The sequence below is a fragment of the Lagenorhynchus albirostris genome, chromosome 17, assembly GCF_949774975.1.
Source record: "Lagenorhynchus albirostris chromosome 17, mLagAlb1.1, whole genome shotgun sequence".
Taxonomy (NCBI): Eukaryota; Metazoa; Chordata; class Mammalia; order Artiodactyla; family Delphinidae; genus Lagenorhynchus; species Lagenorhynchus albirostris.
Window position 1 is genome coordinate 75773282 of NC_083111.1, and position 20845 is coordinate 75794126.

At 41.4% G+C, this 20845-nt stretch overlaps 1 protein-coding gene across 20 annotated transcripts in view; it reads left to right on the forward strand.

The window, feature by feature from the left end:
- The window catches only part of KHDRBS3 (KH RNA binding domain containing, signal transduction associated 3), a 201825-nt gene that overhangs the window by 112418 nt on the left and 68562 nt on the right, over window positions 1–20845 (forward strand). The window lies entirely within an intron of this gene.

Below are 20845 nucleotides of genomic sequence, written 5' to 3' on the forward strand. Positions count from 1 at the left end.
GCGTCCTCTTAGGCGTCCAGAACTTTCCTCGTGTAGCAGCCTCGGCCTCGAGTGCTGCTCCCCCTCATCCGACTGTTTCCTGTCTGTCCTTGCAGACTTAGGTCAGCTGTTACTAGGGCAGCTCGTGGGAGGCAAGAGCTGGCCTGTTGAGCGTCACCGCAGTCTCCCACCTGACTGTGGCCGCTGGCGGGGCAGGGACGGAGAGCTGCACCCCTTTGCACTGGCAGAGCGCACTGAGCTGGGAGCTCAGTGAATTGTATTCTGAAAATCAGTGCCATGTGGGCAGCTTCACCATTGGGCTGTTCGCTTGGGGAAGGCTGTGTCTGTGTCTCGGCTCTGTGTTCTCTACGGCTGGACGTGGTCCTGTTTACTAGTGTTCTTAGCAAGCTGGCGGTGGTGCCTCAAATTCATCCACAAAGGCTGAGTCTCCTTAGAGTAGCAGAGACTGAGGGAAAGGAAACGTTGTGAAATTCCTCTGAGGTGGCCCGGTGTCTGCTTTTTCCCACCTCGGCCTGCCTTGAGTTCTCTCAGGTTTGGGTGCTGTAGATGTGGCTGGATGGTGTCGCCGTAATCGCCAAGGCAGGGGGTGTGGGAAACCTGGATCCTAGGCCCCCCTGTGCTATAAACATGGTACGAGTCAGGCAAGGTACTTAGCTTTTTTTGGCTAAATCCACCAATCCACCCGTCTCAGAAAGAGCTAGTGCCTTCTTTCCATACATTAATTCATCTTCCCACTCAGCAAAGATCGATCGAATTCCTACAGTGTGAGCCAGACACACACATCCTCTGTCTCAGTGTGTATACCCCGGTGAGTCTTGAATGAAATTAGATGAATACAAATAAAAATTTCTTGAAAGGTTAAAGTCGAGGGGAGCAAAAGGAAGAGAAATTCAAGGCACTTGGTTTTTCTGTGTTTAGCTCTGAGTTTTATTGATATGTGATGGCAAAGGCCTGAAAACAGTCGATTTGCAAAGTATTCTGTTGAGTTAATAACACCCCTTCCCATCCACTACCGCGGCTAGTGGGATGGTGGCCGTGCAGAAGAATATGTGTCCTGTCATTAGCAGACGAGGGCTGGAGGGCTCTAAGCAGAAAGGCAGCCTGCATCGCGTGAGCCCACACTCACGCCTGGCCCTCCCCAGGCGCGCGTTGTCCCTGAGGCTGCATTTCCAGCACAGCTCGTACTCATTCTGCCACACCACAGCGTTGCCTTCAAATCACAGACGGCCACGTTGGCTGTGTTGCTTGGCATTTGCCATTCGTCGTAACCGTTTGAGATTCTGAAGATTACTCGCACTGTACGCTTAGCTTTGCAGCATGGGAAGGGGAAAGAAAACCTTTAAAAAATTATTTTATTTGCTTATTTCTAGGATTTTAGATCATGTGGGTATACTACAAAGTATCCAACTTAGCCTGGGTCCTGGAACCGCCCCCCCCCCCCGAATGGTTACTCATTCACGTGGCAAGTGGGAAAGTTGAAGCTGGTCTTCTTAGAGTCTACTAAAATACCTATTCCATTGGACTGGAATAATCATAAATTAGACTGTAAACTCCATGGGAGTAGGGACCCCCGACCCCACCCCTGCACCCACCTTTATATTCTCAGCACCTAGTATAACGTCTAGCACATAGTCGGTCCTTAGTACATGTTTGCTGAATGGATGAATATTCTCAAGACCGAGTTTCTAAAAATTGCCGCCTGTGGAGAACCCACCCCAAATGCCTCCTGTGTGCTTTGTCGTTTTTAGTCACTTAGCGGTTTATGTCTAACTTATTAGCATGTCGCTGCGTAGTGCAATCTTCACTTAGTATGCGTCTGTTTCTCAGAAGATTGTAGGCTTGTCAGGAAAGGCACTGTGTCTCTAGCCACTAGCCTAGCTTCTGGCACATTGCAAGCACTTAGTAAGTGTTTACTGGACTAGACAACCCGGCACAGGGACCAGGTAAGTTTTCCTAACGAAGGTTGCCATTGATCTTTTCTAAGTCAGTTACTGTAACCATCCCGTGGGAAGAATATGATAGTTGGCATTTGAACAAAGATCTTCCCTTCCTTATTCTTGTGCTCAGAGGGCAGTTGCAGGTTACAAAGACGTAAGACCGATTCTGTGTAGCTCCTGAAAATAACGGAGTCGTGCGTTATAAGTCTGATCTCAGTATGAGAATGAACTTTCAAGAAGGACGTAACATTTAATGAGAAACTGCTCTCCATGAGGCACTTTCTTATATGTCATGTCATGTTGTTCTCACAGCCACTCAGAGAGGAGGTATTGTGATCCTATTGTGCAGGTGAGAATTTCAGGTGTGGGAAGTTAGTGTCTTTCCTCACGTCACAAGGATGATACAGAAGGGGCAGATGTGGGATTCACGACGCAAGGCCTGTATTCTATCTTGAACAGCCTGTGCTTGTTTGAAACCAGCGCTCTGCGAGCTGAGTTGATAAGATCTCCTCACCTTTGGGGAAAGTGCAGCAGATCCTGTACCCTGCTGTCATCAGGAGTGCAGCAAAGGATGGCAGGAGATTATGTAACCACTGTGGTCCCTTGCAGTTTAATAATTCTCTGGTTAAAAGCTACCTTAAGTAGGAAAATGGAAACTGAGAACATTAGGAAGAATGGGATGGGTTAGGATTTAAAAAATAATAATAAGCAAAGCATTATTACATTGATAGGCAAAAAAAAAAAAAAAATGAAATAGCGCTTTCACTGTTTAAGAATTTCCGAGCATCTGTATCTCTAAAAAAGGCTTGTCGTTCCTTTGGAACTCAAAAATACAATTTTTAATGATTTCCTTGAAATACATTTGTCGTAATAAATGTGCTGTTTCTATAGAACTTGTTGGTTATATCTAACCAATTCAGTTTACTTATTTTAACTCTGATTTAACATTTAGTATCTGAGGCCATTATTTCCAGAATAAAAGATGCAAAGAAATCATATCAGTTGCTTATTTAAACAAAAAAGGGGATGAAACCTGTTCTTTCAAATCCTGCCACAACTGGTGCTTTTTTGAGAAAGTATACATTTCAGCCCTTAAAATACTCAGTGTTCTTCAGATTATGTATACTAAAATGAAGGTATTTCAATACAGCTTTAGGCCCAAGAAAAAACTCAGTGTATGGTATATGTTAATATTATTTTTAGTAAATAGTTATAATCTGCCCATTATAAAAATGTTCCCTATTAGCCCAAGCAAGAAAGCCTGATAACTTAAAGGTATTTTCTTGTTGGAATGTTGTGCCTATTGAAATTGGACTGATTTTTCTCAAGGTGAGTTGGTGAAGATAACTTGATCATTTACAATGTCATCTGAGCCAGCTGTTCTTCATCGGAGTCACTGTCACAGAATATTCCCTGAGTATGTGTCATTGAGAAGAACATCTGTTAGCAAATCTGTTCCACTGTGAGAAACGTTATTATCACAAAAGTACATGTAACACACAGTAGCCGTTTGAATAGTATAGGCTCACCACCGCTCCATGAACACTAGTCTTCTGAGAATAACTCTAAGAATACAAGGCAATTCAACACGATTAGCTTTTTTCCAAAAAGGAAGAAAACAGATAATGGATGTGTTTTCAACCATTTGAGTACAAACTGGGACCTTCTGCTCCACTTTTAACTTAGTAAAATTGGATATAATTACAGTAACTTCACATCTCTTTTTCGAGAATAAGAAGCACCTCTTTCCCAGAATGACATTCATTCATTACTTATGTCCAAATAATTAAATAGCTGACAAATAATTAGTGTAACCAGAATATATTCAATGAGAGCACTTTAGCAATTCAAAACGTCGTTGTAATTACACAAAAGGACATGTTTGATGCTTGCTGGCCGAGCCCAACTTACATATGAATTTCTAAAGTGAAGTCATTTTTTATAAATTGCTTTAGGCTCCACATACAAAGAAAACACACAAGCAAAGTACACTCGGCCCTCCATTATCTGCAAGTTGGGCATCTGCGGATTCAACCAACCATAAACGGAAAATATTTTTTAAAGAGTTCCATAAAGTTCCAAAATGGAAGCAAAACTTGAATTTGCCCCATGCAGGCCACTACTTACCTAGTATTTACATTGTATTTACAACTATTTAAATAGTATTTACATTGTATTAGTTATTATAAATAATCTGGAGATGATTTAGAATACAAGGGAGGATGTGTAGGTTATATGCAGATATAACTACATATCCGGTTTATATAGGAACTTGAGCGTCTGTGGATTTTGGTTCCGAGGGGGTCCTGGAACCAATCGCTCGTGTATACCGAGGGACGACTGTAGCTGCGTGTTCCCCAAACACTCAGTCTGGTTGTTTTATTTTACTGTCTCTGAAAAATCTTGTCCATTGCCGTCATTTCACGTGACATTTGTGTGTTAGTGACTACTAGATCTGCCGCTCCTCCGAGCTCTCTCTAGGGCCCCTTCCTGAGTCCCTCCGTACAGGCCCGCAGCTTTGTGCAGGCTGTGGTGTGGCCCTCAGGGGCCTTGTTCCTCCCAGGACCCTTGTTGAGGGAGCAGCATCTCCATGAACCCAGGCGCCCAGGATCTCGTTCGTTCATCGTCATTCCCTGCATTCACACGGTAAACACGGCTCACTTCTTCATGAATAACTGTTTGATCTCCAGTTAATCTGCGTCACAGCTGCTTTAGGGAAGACGCTTGTCCTCCTGCGTCTTAGAAAATATTCTTGCCAACCTCCCCGTGTCCAACTCCTGTGCTCTGATGATGGCCTCTCACAGTGCCTGCACTTTCCACAATTGGTAGTTACTTGTTTGTATATCGTTTTCACGTCAGACTTCTCGCTAACTTTAAGTCTTTGTTTATTCTTTTATACTACCACCTAACATATAGTAGTCCCTCAGTAAATGCTCGTTGTTTATTTCTTTTTATTAATTTTTAAATTTAATTTTATTTATTTTTTTATACAGCACGTTCTTATTAGTCATCCGTTTTATACACATCAGTGTCGACATGTCAGTCCCAATCTCCCAATTCAGTACACCACCACCACCACCACCACCACCACCACCCACCACCGCTTTCCCTCCTTGGTGTCCATACGTTTGTTCTCTGCATCTGTGTCTCAATTTCTGCCCTGCAAACCAGATCATCTGTACCATTTTTCTAGGTTCCACATGTATGTGTTAATATACGATACTTGTTTTTCTCTTTATAACTTACTTCACTCTGTATGACAGTCTCTAGATCCATCCATGTCTCTACAAATGACCCAATTTCGTTCCTTTTTATGGCTGAGCAATATTCCATTGTATATATGTACCACATCTTCTTTATCCATTCGTCTGTCAATGGGCATTTAAGTCGCTTCCATGACCTGGCTATTGTAAATAGTGCTGCAGTGAACATTGGGGTGCATCTGTCTTTTTGAGTTATGGTTTTCTCTGGGTATATGCCCAGTAGTGGGATTGTTGGGTCATCTGGTAGTTCTATTTTTAGTTTTTTAAGGAACCTCCATACTGTTCTCCATAGTGGCCATATCAATTTACATTCCCACCAACAGTGCAAGAGGGTTCCCTTTTCTCCACACCCCCTCCAGCATCTGTTGTTTGTAGATTTTCTGATGATGCCCATTCTGACTGGTGTGAGGTGATACCTCACTATAGTTTTGATTTGCATTTCTCTAATAATTAGTGATGTTGAGCAGCTTTTCATGTGCTTCTTGGCCATCTGTATGTCTTCTTTGGAGAGATATCTATTTAGGTCTTCTGCCCATTTTCGGATTAGGTTGTCTGTTTTTTTCATATTGAGCTGCATGAGCGGTTTATATATTTTGGAGATTAATCCTTTGTCCGTTGATTTGTTTGCAAATATTTTCTCCCATTCTGAGGGTTGTCTTTTTGTCTTGTTTATGGTTTGCTTTGCTTTGCAAAAGCTTTGAAGTTTCATTAGGTCCCATTTGTTTATTTTTGTTGTTATTTCCATTACTCTAGGAGGTGGATCAAAAAAGATCTTGCTGTGATTTAGGTCAAAGAGTGTTCTTCATATGTTTTCCTCTAAGAGTTTTATAGTATCCGGTCTTAAATTTAGGTCTCTAATCCGTTTTGAGTTTATTTATGTGTATGCTGTTAGGGAGTGTTCTAATTTCATTCTTTTACATGTAGCTGTCCAGTTTTCCCAGCACCACTTATTGAAGAGACTGTCTTTTCTCCATTGTATATCCTTGCCTCCTTTGTCATAGATTAGTTGACCATATGTGCGTGGGTTTATCTCTGAGCTTTCTGTCTTGTTCCACTGCTCTATGTTTCTGTTTTTGTGCCAGTACCATACTGTCTTGATTACTGGAACTTTGTAGTATAGCCTGAAGTCAGGGAGTTTGATTCCTCCAGCTCCGTTTTTTTCCCCCAAGACTGCTTTGGCTATTCGGTGTCTTTTGTGTCAACATACAAATTTTAAGATTGTTTTGTTCTAGTTCCGTAAAAAATGCCATTGGTAATTTGATAGAGATTGCCTTGAATCCGTAGATTGCTTTGGGTAGTATAGTCATTTTCACAATATTGATTCTTCCAGTCCAAGAACATGGTATATCTCTCCATCTGTTGGTATCATCTTTAATTTCTTTCATCAGTGTCTTATAGTTTTCTGCATACAGGTCTTTTGTCTCCCTAGGTAGCTTTATTCCTAGGTATCTTATTCCTTTTGTTGCAATGGTAAATGGGAGTGTTTCCTTAATTTCCCTTTCAGATTTTTCATCAGTAGTGTATAGGAATGCAAGAGATTTCTGTGCATTAATTTTGTATCCTGCAACTTTACCAGATTGATTGATTAGCTCTAGTAGGTTTCTGGTGGCATCGTTAGGATTCCCTATGTATAGTATCACGTCATCTGCAAACAGTGACAGTTTTACTTCTTCTTTTCCAAGTTGTATTCCTTTTATTTCTTTTTCTTCTCTGATTGCCGTGGCTAGGACTTCCAAAACTATGTTGAATAATAGTGGTGACAGTGGACATCCTTGTCTTGTTCCTGATCTTAGAGGAAATGCTTTCAGTTTCTCACCGTTGAGAATGATGTTTACTGTGGGTTTGTCATATATGGCCTTTATTATGTTGAGCTAGGTTCCCTCTGTGCCCACTTTCTGGAGAGTTTTTATCATAAATGGGTGTTGAATTTTGTCAACAGCCTTTTCTGCATCTATTGAGATGGTCACATGGTTTTTATTCTTCAGTTTATTAATATGGTGTATCACATCGATTGATTTGCGTATATTGAAGAATCGTTGCATCCCTGGGATAAATCCCACTTGATCATGGTGTATGATCCTTTTAATGTGTTGTTGGATTCTGTTTACTAGTATTCTGTTGAGGATTTTTGCATCTATGTTCATCAGTGATCCCGGTCTGTAATTTTCTTTTTTTGTGGTATCTTTGTCTGGTTTTGGTATCGGGGTGATGGTGGCCTCATAGAATGAGTGTAGGAGTGTTCCTTCCTCTGCAGTTTTTTGGAAGAGTTTGAGAAGGTTGGGTGTTAGCTCTTCTCTAAATGTTTGAAGAATTCACCTGTGAAGCCATATGGTCCTGGACTTTTGTTGGAAGATTTTTAATCACAGTTGCAATTTCATTACTTGTGATTGGTTTGTTCATATTTTCTATTTCTTCCTGGTTCAGTCTTGGAAGGTTATACCTTTCTAAGAATTTGTCCATTTCTTCAAGGTTGTCCATTTTATTGACATAGTGTTGCTTGTAGTAGTCTCTTATGATGCTTTGTATTTCTGTGGTGTCCATTATAACTTCTCCTTTTTCATTTCTAACTCTATTGATTTGAGTCCTCTCCCTCTTTTTCTTCATGAGTCTGGCTAATGGTTTATCAATTTTGTTTATCTTCTCAAAGAACCAGCTTTTAGTTTTATTGATCTTTGCTATTGTTTTCTTTGTTTGTATGTCATTTATTTCTGCTCTAATCTTTATGATTTCTTTCCTTCTTCTAACTTCGGGTTTTGTTTGTTCTTCTTTCTCTGGTTCCTTTAGGTGTAAGGTTAGATGGTTTATTTGAGATGTTTCTTGTTTCTTGAGGTAGGCTTGTATAGCTATAAACTTCCCTCTTAGAACAGATTTTTCTGCATCCCATAGGTTTTGGATCATCGTGTTTTCATTGTCATTTGTCTCTCGGTATTTTTTGATTTCCTCTTTGATTTCTTCAGTGACCTCTTGGTTATTTAGTAACATATTGTTTAGCTTCCATGTGTTTGTCTTTCTTACGTTTTTTTCCCTGTAATTCATTTCTAGTCTCATAGCCTTGTGGTCAGAAAAGATGCTTGATACGATTTCAATTTTCTTAAATTTACTGAGGCTTGATTTGTGACCCAAGATGTGATCTATCCTGGAGAATGTTCCATGCGCACTTGAGAAGAAAGTGTAATCTGCTGTTTTTGGATGGAATGTCCTATAAATATCAATTAAATCTCTCTGGTCTATTGTGTCATTTAAAGCTTCTGTTTCCTTATTTATTTTCACTTTGGATGATCTGTCCATTGGTGTAAGTGAGGTGCTAAAGTCCCCCAGTATTACTGTGTTGCTTTCGATTTCCTCTTTTATAGCTGTTAGCAGTTGCCTTATGTATTGAGGTGCTCCTGTGTTGGGTGCATATATATTTATAATCGTTATATCTTCTTCTTGGATTGATCCCTTGATCATTGTGTAGTGTCCTTCCTTATCTCTTGTAACGTTCTTTATTTTAAGGTCTATTTTATCTGATATGAGTATTGCTACTCCAGCTTTCTTTTGATTTCCAGTTGCATGGAATATCTTTTTCCATCTCCTCACTTTCAGTCAGTATGTGTCCCTAGGTCTGAAGTGGGTCTCTTGTAGACAGCATATATATGGGTCTTGTTTTTGTATCCATTCAGCAAGCCTGTGTCTTTTGGTTGGAGCATTTAGTCCATTCACGTTTAAGGTAATTATTGATATGTATGCTCCTATGACCATTTTCTTAATTGTTTTGGGTTTGTTTTTGTAGGTCCTTTTCTACTCTTGTGTTTCCCACTTAGAGAAGCTCCTTTAGCATTTGTTTGTTGTAGAGCTGGTTTGGTGGTGCTGAATTCTCTTAGCTTTTGCTTGTAAAGCTTTTGCTTATAAAGCTTTTGATTTCTCCATCGAATCTGAATGAGATCCTTGCCGGGTAGAGTAGTCTTGGTTGTAGGTTCTTCCCTTTCATCACTTTAAGTATATATCATGCCACTCCCTTCTGGCTTGTAGAGTTTCTGCTGAGAAATCAGCTGTTAACCTTATGGGAGTTCCCTTGTATGTTATATGTTGTTTTTCCCTTGCTGCTTTCAATAATTTTTCTTTGTCTTTAATTTTTGCCAGTTTGATTACTATGTGTCTCGGCGTGTTTCTCCTTGGGTTTATTCCTGTATCGGACTCTCTGCGCTTCCTGGACTTGGCTGGCCATTTCCTTTCCCATGTTAGGGAATTTTTCTACTATAATCTCTTCAAATATTTTCTCGGGTCCTTTCTCTCTCTCTTCTCCTTCTGGGACCCTATAATGCGAATGTTGTTGCATTTAATGTTGTCCCAGAGATCTCTTAGGCTGTCTTCACTTCTTTTCATTCTTTTATCTTTATTCTGTTCCTCAGCAGTGAATTCCACCGTTCTGTCTTCCAGGTCACTTATCCGTTCTTCTGCCTCAGTTATTCTGCTATTGATTCCTTCTAGTGTAGTTTTCATTTCAGTTATTGTATTGTTCATCTCTGTTTCTTTGTTCTGTAATTCTTCTAGGTCTTTGTTAAACATTTCTTGCATCCTCTCGATCTTTGCCTCCATTCTTTTCCCGAGGTCCTGGATCATCTTCGCTATCATTATTCTGAATTCTTTTTCTGGAAGGTAGCCTGTCTCCACTTCATTTGATTGTTTTTCTGGGGTTTTATCTTGTTCCTTCATCTGGTACGTAGCCCTCTGCCTTTTCATCTTGTCTGTCTTTCTGTGAATGTGGGTTTTTTCCCACAGGCTGCAGGATTGTAGTTCTTCTTGCTTCTGCTGTCTGCCCTCTAACGCTGGTTGTTTAGATGGATGGACAGACACACGGACAGATGATTGCCTTAGCCTCCCTAGTCCCACCTTTGCTTGTTGTCCTGCCCTAACCCTGGGTCCTTCCCTTAAATGATGTATTACTCATATTACTTCTGGTATACTTTCTGGTATCTAAAGTCTGATGATGCTACCGCCCCGCCAGCCCCAGAACGTAAGAGCTAGTTGAGAAGTTTAGGAGGATAAAGTCGAGATTCTGCTGAGTGATGTCTGAAGGCTTTCTTGACTACCCTCTTCAGCCTCTTAACCCCCTGCTCTCCCCACATCATCATTTTATTTCAATCAGTACCTATACTGCAGTTCCTTAAACATACCAGGACTGTGTGGCTATCTGTGTATGTACTATTGCTTCTCTTCTAATGCCTTTTTTAGTTCTGTCCCTACCAATTCTTTTTACTATTTATTCTTCAGCTGTGAAGCCTTCCTGGTCCTACTCAGGCAGCCCTGGGTGCACGTGGTGCCTGCCTCAGTGTCTGCTTACTTGTCTTTGTCCCCTGTAGGCTGGATTTCTTCAGGGCAGGAACTATGTCTTTTTTTTTTTTTTTTTAAATCTTAGTTTGCCCAGAGCCTATCACAGGGCCTGACATTTTGGAGATACTAAATAAACATATGGAGGATGGCTTTTATTAATGCCAACTAATTCTGTCATTCCGTGTGTCGTGTGCCTTGTTAAACATACTTAGTGAAATAAAATTAAAGCCAATTTTAGCAGACATTTAGTGACCTAATAAATAGGAAAGACAATGCAGTTTAATAAAGAGGTTATTATTCTGAGATGTAAAATACTTGGTTTCTAATCCTCCTTATTGTCTGTATGACGTCTACTTTTTTTCTTTTGTAAACTATTTAACCTTTTTAGTTTCTTCATCTGCAAAGTGCAGGTGATGGTACTTTACCTATAAATCAGCAGGTTAGACCAGATGCTGTTCTAACCTCTTTTCCAACTTTAAAATTCTATAATTGGTTGTTTTCTGAAACTTACCTAGTTTCCACTCACCCTAAACATGTTCTTTTAATAAGAAATTGTATTTTCATCAAATAGAAATCTTGATATTGAAAGGAAAGTCACAAAATAAACAAAGCAAACATTCTCATGAGAGAAACAAGCTAAAGGTGAGTGGCTCTGAATGTTTTGAATTCTGAAACAAGTTTTGAAAAATAATTTTAAAAGTGAGATCCTTTTTTAAATGCAAACTCACCTTTCAAGATGTATAAACTAGAATTGTCTTAGAAATTTTAATCATATTATTTTTTAACTCATTTAATTATGGTTGCATCAGCCTTCTATTCATGGGAGGTATTTACCATTCACTAATATCCCTTGATATCTTAATATTGTGTAATCATTCTAAGCTTTTGAGCCTGAGCTGATGGGTTAATCACCTTTAAACATACGTACAGTGGGGCGTTCTAGATGAAGTCGTAGGAGTTCATCAGAATATGAAAGCTCTCTCAGGTACTTAAAATGCTCTGATTATCCAGCTGTATGATGTTTACTGAACAGAATGTGGAATTGTCCTGAAACCACCCCATCTGGTGTGGCAGCGCCTACTGGAGCGAGGCAGGGGATGGCTGGGCACACGAAGGAGTTTTACACGTTTTAGAGAAGGATGTGCAGGCTCCTTGAGGCTGCTGGGCCGTAGGAAGTAGCAGAGCCAAGTACATCTGACTAGAGCACCAGGCGCTTTTCTCTTCAGATCCTCCGATCAGGGCCTCCCCACGGGGGATGTGGTGTGCATTGGAGCACATGGTCCCCCCGTGCTTCCCCGTACGCTGCTGCCCCAGCCCCTCACAGTGCTGCCGGGTGGTGTCTTCTCCTAGACAGGAGGAAGGAAGGAAGGTCACTAAGCCACAGACACACGGGATGACCCAGCCTGCACTGTGCAAGGGTGGACATCCCGTCCAGTGGCCTGCGGGAAGAGAAGTGGGTGAACTGAGATTGGATCCCAGGTTCCCTAACCCGGGGTCTAAAGCTTTTATTCACAGTGTTCTAGCTTGTGTAGTGTTTATGAGAAAAGAAGTGAGGAAAGAGTATAAGAACCAGAGCCGGAGACACAATCGTAACTGTATAGCGGAGGCATCCCTAGGCATGGACCTTTCTTCCAGATTGATGCCCTTATCTGGTCTGTCTGACTGACTGAAGAGGATCCTGAGCTTTCTAGGTGCTTCTTTGTAAAATCATCCACTTCAGTCTTAAGGTCAGAAGTTGCTGCTTTAATTTATTATATGTTTGGAAGGACAGTACCTGAAGGAGATGGCTTCATTTGGAAGCGATCACAAGAGTGTAGGACAGTGTTCTCCTGACTGTTTTAGTCCTCTCATATTTTTCTGATTCTGTAACCACAGGAAAACAGTGCACTCTGCAACTTTTAGAAGCTGATGGAAGAAAAGGCAGCTGCCGCTTGTTGGGTATTTACTTTATAGAACGTATTAGTGTGCCGCGCACTCCTCCTGTGTCATCTTATTCAATCCTCACTTCAGTCCTGTGAGGTAAACATGATCACCAGACCGTTTAGAGAGATTAACTAATTTTTCCCAAACCACACTTCTAGTAAGTAATGAAACCCACATGCCCTTATTTTTCTTAACCAGCACTTTCCTCAGCGCTTTACGTGGATCTGTCATATCCTTAAAACACCACATGAGATATCAATACTTTCTAGAAGTCATACAACTGATTGGGGCAGAGCTAGGATTTAAGGCCCAGCAGTCTGGCTCCAGAGCCCACGCTCTTAACCAAGATCTGGTGCTTCCTGGACAAGTCAGTTTCATCTAATTTAAAACTCTGTTTGTGGACAGAGAAACTGACAGGTGAATGGGAAAAATTATTTAATCACTTCAGACATGAGGGTTCCTATGCGAAACTTAGAGCACGAGGCCCATGATTGGTTAGTAGCTGGTTTTACTAGTCCTTCTGCAACTACTGGAGGGTGTGTCCTCATAGGACTTCTGCCATTGGTTAACCTAACGCAAGTGTGAAGGGTCAAAGAGACAGTTTAAATGGGAGCAGAAATCTGTACCTTGTGTTTGTACACAAAGACATGCCTTTCCTGCCTGTTCTCTAGCATCAGCCTCGTTAAAGCTGTAGGAGAAGAAACTTGTCTCAGGAAACGCTGCTGCCACCATCAACAGTGTCCTTGTCTATAAAATGGCTCCGCGGGGACCACCATGTCTCCGTCGGCCCTACGGATAAACTCTTCTGAAATTTTGTCAACTAGGAACATCAGTGAAAGCCTGTAGGGGAAAACCAAATATATCTTTAAAATGTACACGTAATTCTGTAATGTAGACTTCGCTTAAAGACTCAGGGAAGTCACGTTCCTTGTCATTCTTCTGAGAGCTCACCTGAAGTTTTAATTGTATGACTAGTCTGGGAGTTTCGGTCCAGATGAGAGTTGTACTAACGGCAAATTTTCCCATTGCAGTGACTGCTGGCGTAATTTTTTTGACAAGCAATCTCTAAACTGCTTCAATTATCTTGTTTTCCACAGTGAGAAATTTAATTAAAACAGAGTTACAGATTGTGAAAAGGTTATTTATGAAAATGCATTTTAAATGTGGATTGAAAAGCCTAGATAAAAATTTATCTAAAATTTTTATTTTAGATAAAAAGATGAAGGTTCTGTAATTTTTTATATCTATTTTACCAGAAGCAAGAATAAGAGCAGTGTGCAATTTACTTGAAATGTCTATCAGGAGCTTCACGAGTCTGTCTCTTTCCTAAATTGCTTGAAAAGTTGACCTCTTTTATAGAAATGTAAAACTTTAGGAAATAATTTCAGATTTTAAAGTTGTGAATATGAAGGGATTTTGTTTTTGTTTTTCCTCCTTTAAGCAAAAACAACCCCCCAAAATGTGCTTTATTATTAATAAGGGAGTAGAGGACTCTGAAGTGGCAATGTCTCTAAGGCATGGAAAGCAGATTCTGCCTCCCTAACTAGGCTTGCCCATCCAAGTAAGGTGAGCGAGCGACCGTAGTTGAGCTAATGTGAGGGGCGTGTCACATCCCTTGGGTGGATCAGGGCAGAGGCCGGGAGGAACTTGAGAACCACTAGACTAGTCCTCTGTTGCAGTGGATTTCCCACAAGAACCTGCCATCTTCGTTTTATTGTTTTCCTTGAGCTTTTCACCAGCATGTATAGAACTCAGTCCTCGCCTGCAAGCAGACCAGAGTCTACGAAGGAACAGTTATCACCCTCACTTTGAAGCCTTTCACAATCCCCTGGAAAAGTCAGGTGGTCGTTATTTGGATCCACGTGTGTACATCCTATTTAGGGTACTTACCTTAGAGTGATGTGATCGCACCTTTATTGGTCTTACTGTTTCCCATTATATTTTAAGCTGATGATAGGGGCCATCCCTTTTTATCCACAGAGCCCAGGATTGAGTAAGTAATCAATGTTTGATTTCTTGATTCAGAAACAAAGCCCAGTGATTATTCAGGAGAGGAACACCTGCAATTGACTTACATACAGAGCGTTTAGGGAGGACGGAGGAAGGAAGGCTAACTGCTTGATGGAACATGGGAAGACTTTCCAGAGGAAACTGTGTAAACCAAACAGGAAAAGGGGCTGGCAGCACTCAGACAGGGAGAGCTGGGGGGGGGGGGGAGGACACTTTGCATGAAGGCTCACGTGACATTCAAAGGCATAGGCACATGCAGGTGCAGGCGTGTGCAGGGACAGCCGGAACATTGCTGGTACAGTACTGATGAGGTTTACTAGCGTCTTTTTATTTATACCTTTATTTTTATTCTATTCAGTTTGTTCATAGGTAGAATAGAGCGGAGGTACATAACAGTACATGGAATCTTGAACGATACTTTAGGGCTAAAGCAGTTTAAAGCAAAGCCACATCATCAGGTTGGGTGATACAAGTGGAAGACCAGCTGGCCATCTCGATATGTCCTCATAGTGTGACATTATCTTGGGGAGTTCATTAAGGTACAGGGTCTGACCCTCCGTTTTATAGGGTCAGGCAGAATATCCGTGGTTAAAAGCAAAGTCGGTAGCCGAACTCACTAGTTTGAAATCCTTGCTGTGCCTTTAATTGCTGTGTGACCTTAGGCAAGTTGCTTAACTACTCTGTGCCTCGATTCCTAATCTGTAAATGGAAATATTAGTGCTTATCACATGGGGTTGTTAGGAAGATTAGGTAAATTAACATATGGAAAGTATTTAGAATAGTGCCTGGCACATTAAAAGTAATATTTAGTTCTTCAGTTTACCAGTATTGCTCCATCTTTCAGGGCCAACTCTTGCTAACTGTACCCCAAACATTAATATATGAAAGACAAAATATACAGTACTATTCACACCCACCAGGAAGATTAAAGTTAAAAAGATAGTTTCAAGTGTTAACTGGAATGGGGTGCTATAGGAATTCTCATCCACTGTTGTGGGAATGTAAGTCGATACAACTGCTTTGGAAGAATGTTTGTACCACATATTAAAGCTGAAAACATGCCTCCCCAAGGGCCAGTGATTCTGCTCTGGGAACCACTCAACAGAGACAAGACGTGCCGAAGAGGCATGCAGGCAAAACTAGAAAGAAGCAAAGTGTTCACAACTGGGGTGGATAAAGAAGTGGTAGTACAACCATACAGACCAAGTTTTCACACAGCGAGAAGGAACCAGGGTTGCTGCCTGCAGCACCGTGGACAGATCTCACGGGCACGCAGTTCACGGAAAGAAACCTGGCACGAAGGGGTAGCCACTCTGATTCCATCTCTGGTTAACCTCCCTGGTGGTGTTGAAAGTCAGGATGGCGTTCCTTTGTGGGGGAGATAATAATAACTGAGGGTGCGCACAAGGGGAGCTACTGGGGGCTGTTGATGTTGCCTTTCTTGATCCGGGTGCTGGTTACATAGCTGTGCTCACTTGGTGAAAATTCACTAAGCTGTGCACTTAGGATTTGTACCTTTCTATGAATTATTTTATGCTTGAATAAAAAGTTTAAAAATGTGATCAGTCTGTGTATTAAAAACATTGTATTAGACAGACCAGATACTCTTGTTTATAACAGAACAGCACGTCTTCCTTCTAGCAGATTTGTTCAAGCCGAACAAACCTTCAGCACATCTGGTCCCTCTGCTGTTAAACCAGATGAGAATCTGAAGGTTTCTGGGTGAGTCTCAAAGCTGAGCAAGGAGTAATCTTAATACTAACATTATGAAACTCTGATAGTTGATGTTTTCATTGTGGAGAAACCTCTGCACCATGAATTAGGTGTGCACCTAGGTGGGCCAGGAGCCCCTTCCCCTTCGTCACGGGACTGGAAGCACTTGCTACCTCTCTCCTGGCCAGTCACATAAGAACACTTGGAAGGATGAATGAACCCATATAAATCCGTCAGTGCCAGCCAGGCATCCATTCAGGAAGTGCTTATTGAATGCTTTCTTATGCCAAGCACTGGGGACACAGTAGTAAACAAGGTAGGCGAAGCCCCTGTTCTCAGGGAGACTGCATTTCCAGCGGAGGACATAGGTAATAATCAAATATATTGGGTATCGATGGGAATCAGCTGTCAGACCCTTTTAGAATTTCTGGCTGATTTTCCCTTGGGGCAGCCTTTCTCAACTGGGGTTCCAGAGCCCACAGAACATAGAAAATGATGTGCATAATTATTTCCTGAGCTTCCCAGGGGTGGTACAAACGACTGCTGTTCTAGATGCACAGGAGAGACGTGAACTCACTTTATACAGAGTGGACACCTTAGGGCACCGGGCTTCACTCTCTGGTGGAACCCTGGTTGAGAAAGGCTGTGAACGCTTCTACCAGTTCCTGAAGAGGTAGCTGAGAAGCTGAATTGAGCCTTAAAAGAAATCCAGAATTTGGGAAGGATAAAACAAAATAGTTGGAGTTTAAGGCTCCCCAAGTTTGGGTTTAGGGAGCTGATTAATCCCCTAGGCTTTGGATCAGAACCCAGAAAAGCTATACTCCCAGAGGAAGGCTTATCATCTCAGTGCTGTGTGCGGTGCAGGTTGCTAATTCTTCTGTCCTCCACCAAGAGCAGATACACAGTCTCTCTAGAGAAATAGAACAGTGTAGGCCTTAAATTATTTCTCTTAATTTTTCATATGTAATAGCAATTAATCAAAAATTACAGGCATACAAGATGAGGAGACAGTAAAAAACAGACCACGATAGATTCATATAGCAGACGCAAACTTTAAAATAACTACGCTCTTTATGATCATGGAATTAGAAGATAAAGTTGATGATTTAAGCAGACAACTGGAAAATATAGAAAACAGCTATTTTAGAACTGAAAAAAAAAACGGAATGGTTTTAGTTGCAGACTAGACACAGTTAAGGGAAGAAATAGTGTACTGGAGGTTAAACCAATGAAACAGAAACCTGGACGACACAGAAGATCGCATGAGGCACAAGAGCCTCCAGCAGCACCTCATTCCCTTCAAGCCCCAAAGGTGTGATGCGGCGCCTGCACTTCTCCCCCGGCTCCCCCGCTCAGGCCTCTGTGTCCGCTGTTCCTTCTGCCTGAGATGCCAGCATAGCTCGCTGCTCCGTTGGCTCACGTTTGTCTGCGGTCCTTTCTGTGAGGACGCCTCTGGCACCTGTCCGAGATCTCCAGCTCCTCCTTGCTCTCCCTGTGTCACGCGCTGTGTATGTGAGCATTGATGTTTGTCTGCTTCCCTGCTGGAATGTAAGCCCCATGAGGACAGAGGTGTTCGTTTTGTTTTGTTTGTTCAACACGATATCCCCAAGGGCTCGGAACAGTAGGCATTCAACAAATGCCTGCTTCCTGGGGAAGATGGCAAAACCGATACCAAAATCCCTAGCATGAGTTACATAATGTGGGCTTAATAAAATTTAGTTATCCCCCTTTTTCTCATCTTTGTGGAATTTCTGGTTTAATTTTATTTTCTTTAATTTTCTATTTACAAGTTTTCCCTTCCCTTTGTGGGATTTCTGGGTTAACCTCTTTGTTATTTTCTGTATTGTATTGTATTTCTTGTCAAATCTAGATAAATCTAGTTCTATCTCAGATACAAACTGAGAGAAGAGAAGACTTTGAATAATTGATGTAGATGTGTTTTTAAAAGCTGTGTTCAGATGTGGATAGAATTACAACTACTGTTGGTCAGCCGTTCCTTTATCTAAAAACCACAGTAGTCGTTAATACTAGTATTTGCAGAATGAAAATGTAGACATCACAGTTTAGACAACATTTTAAGAATTTATCACATTCAACAAAAGAAAAATACCTGGATAGCTCTGATGTTTCTCTGGCCTAATAGCTTGAGAGTGTTAAAGGGAACAGGTCTTCAACAAAATGGAACTAGCTTTATTGGGCAAGAACTGTGCCAAACAGCTTTCATAGATTTTTTTTTTTTTTGGTTAATCCTCCCACAACCATTGGAAACAGCCAGGATGTGGATTATGATTATAAAATTGAGGGGGAAGGAGGGTAGGTGATTTCCCCGAAGCCACATAGCCAGTTAAGAGGCAGAGCTGGAATTTGAACATGGGCATCAGACTCCAAAGACTGAGATGAAGAAGTTGTATGAGTCTAGAAGCTGCATAATATACTCCTCACAGCCATAGATCAGCACGTGGGGATGCAATTTGATTGTTGAATTAATGATGTCTTATTTAAGTGATTATGGGGGACAGATTCTTATTTAGCATTGTTATTAATGTTGTGGTTTTGTCCTTAATTATAAAATAACTTGGTTATGTGATGTGTTCACGGTCACTGCTGATACTCAACGAGGAAATTAGTATTATTCAGAACCCCAGCAAGAATGAATTTCTCAAAAGACTATTTTTAGCTAATGTGTGTGTTTTATAAACTCAAAATAATCATGGTAAGAATAAACTTAAATAATCTTTTAACACTCTATTTTATGTGAAAACTTTTTACATTTTGAAATGACCAGGTTTCACCCTGGTGAGGTGGTGTGTAGTCAGCATAATTGTCTCCTTTTAAAAGGACTCAAAACCTAAACATTATTTTCAAATCACTTTTGTAAATTCTCTGTTTAAAATGGTTTTTCCCAGCTTAAATTTTATGCTTGATTTTACTTGTGACAGAAATAGAATTAAACGCTGTTTCCTTTATCCTAGAAAATCTTTTCTCTTCAGAGCAAGATTTCTTTGGTGTTGGGCCATATGTCGGTGGAGTTTTCAGGTCGGGAATGGCAGATGAAGGACCTCTGCCTGTGTTAGGGCATGTTTTGCCATAATGTGACCCCCCTGACACCTGTCAAGTGTCCAGGTCACCCTGTCAGTTCCATTTAGACATCTTCCTTATCGAAGACAAAAACTCAGAAGTGGATCTTGATGAATAAGTCTCTTATAATGATTCAAGAATGTTTATTAATATACATTTATTTCTTGTCCATCTTTGTTCACTCTTTTTAATAATGTTCTGACTTTCAGGAATAGAATACAGAGGGTTTTTTTTTTAATATTTATTTATTTGGATGTGCCAGGTCTTAGTTGAGACACGTACGTGGGCTCTAGTTCCTGGACCAGGGATCGAACCCAGGTCCCCTGCATTGGGAGCGCGGGTCTTAGCCACTGCACCACCAGGGAAGTCCCGAATACAGAGTTTCACTGGGAAATTTTTTTCCTGAGTGCAGGGAATGAAAGATTGATAGGTAACATTTGAAAAAAGAATTCAGGTGAGGTCTCCCTATCAAATTTTTACACTATTTGAGTAAATATTGCATTTTACTCTAGCAGATCTCCTTAATTCGCATTCATCTTAGAGAAGCTATTGCTATGTTTCCTGCCACTTGGTCTTTAATTAGTTCCTTTCTTTATTCGTTACTGTGTTCCCGACATTGAGAATACAGGAGAACAAGGTCTGTTCCTTCCTCTTAAGGACCTTGTAGACCAGGGGGAGAGAAAGGAGGCAGAGAAATAATTGTGGGCACTGAGTACGTGCAAGTTATCAGGGAAGCACAGAGAAGGGAGTGATAATTCAGCCTGGAGTCTCCCAGTGAAAGACCTAAAGAGGGAACAGCATGTGCGGAGAAATTGCAGCATGAAACAGACAGGCTTCCTCAGGGTCCTTAACGTGTTGATGAAGCTTACAGTGCACTGTCTCTCTCGTAGGAACCAGGAGAGAGGAGTGGAGATTTGTAAGCAAGGAAGCAGCAACAAGCTTAGGTTTGCATTTTAGCAGATAATTCTGGAGAAAGGATTAGATAAAGAAGCACTAGGCAGCTTCTGGGTGATTCTAATGTAGTCACGTTGGGAATGTAGAGGAAAGATATGAGAGAGAAATAGGAGATAAAGAAAGATTGGCAGGTGGAATGGTGGTGAGATGGGAAAGTGGAGGCATGGATTCTGTCTAGGACAGGAGTCCTTCAGAGGTTCGTGCAGACTGATGGTCTCCTGGCACTTGGTTAGAGAGGCGTGCCTGCAGAACTGCCTCACTCACAGGTACAGGACCCTGTTTTTAAAGTGCAAAGAAGGGGGATCTTTGCAGTGCGTTTTAACAACATAAAGGAGCTCTGTTAAGCTTCTTCCAGAGGAAATTCAGTTACGTTGCTTAGAATCAAGGAGTTTATCATGCCCAGCGTCCTCACTCTGGGTCGTCTGAGGAATGGCTCCAGAGATGTGTAGACAGGCGGAGGCAAACTCGGGGCAGCTGAGAGGACCCGGTGCAGGAGGGATTTGGCGCGCTTTCCTCAGGAGCGTTCAGCCCAGCCGTCTAACGAGCACTTGCTGAGTGGTCCTCCTTATGCTCCAGCCCTGCCATTACTCTGTGCAAAAGAATCAGTACCCCACAGTCCGTGCTCATAAAAAACAGTAGGTGAGGCCAGAGCCA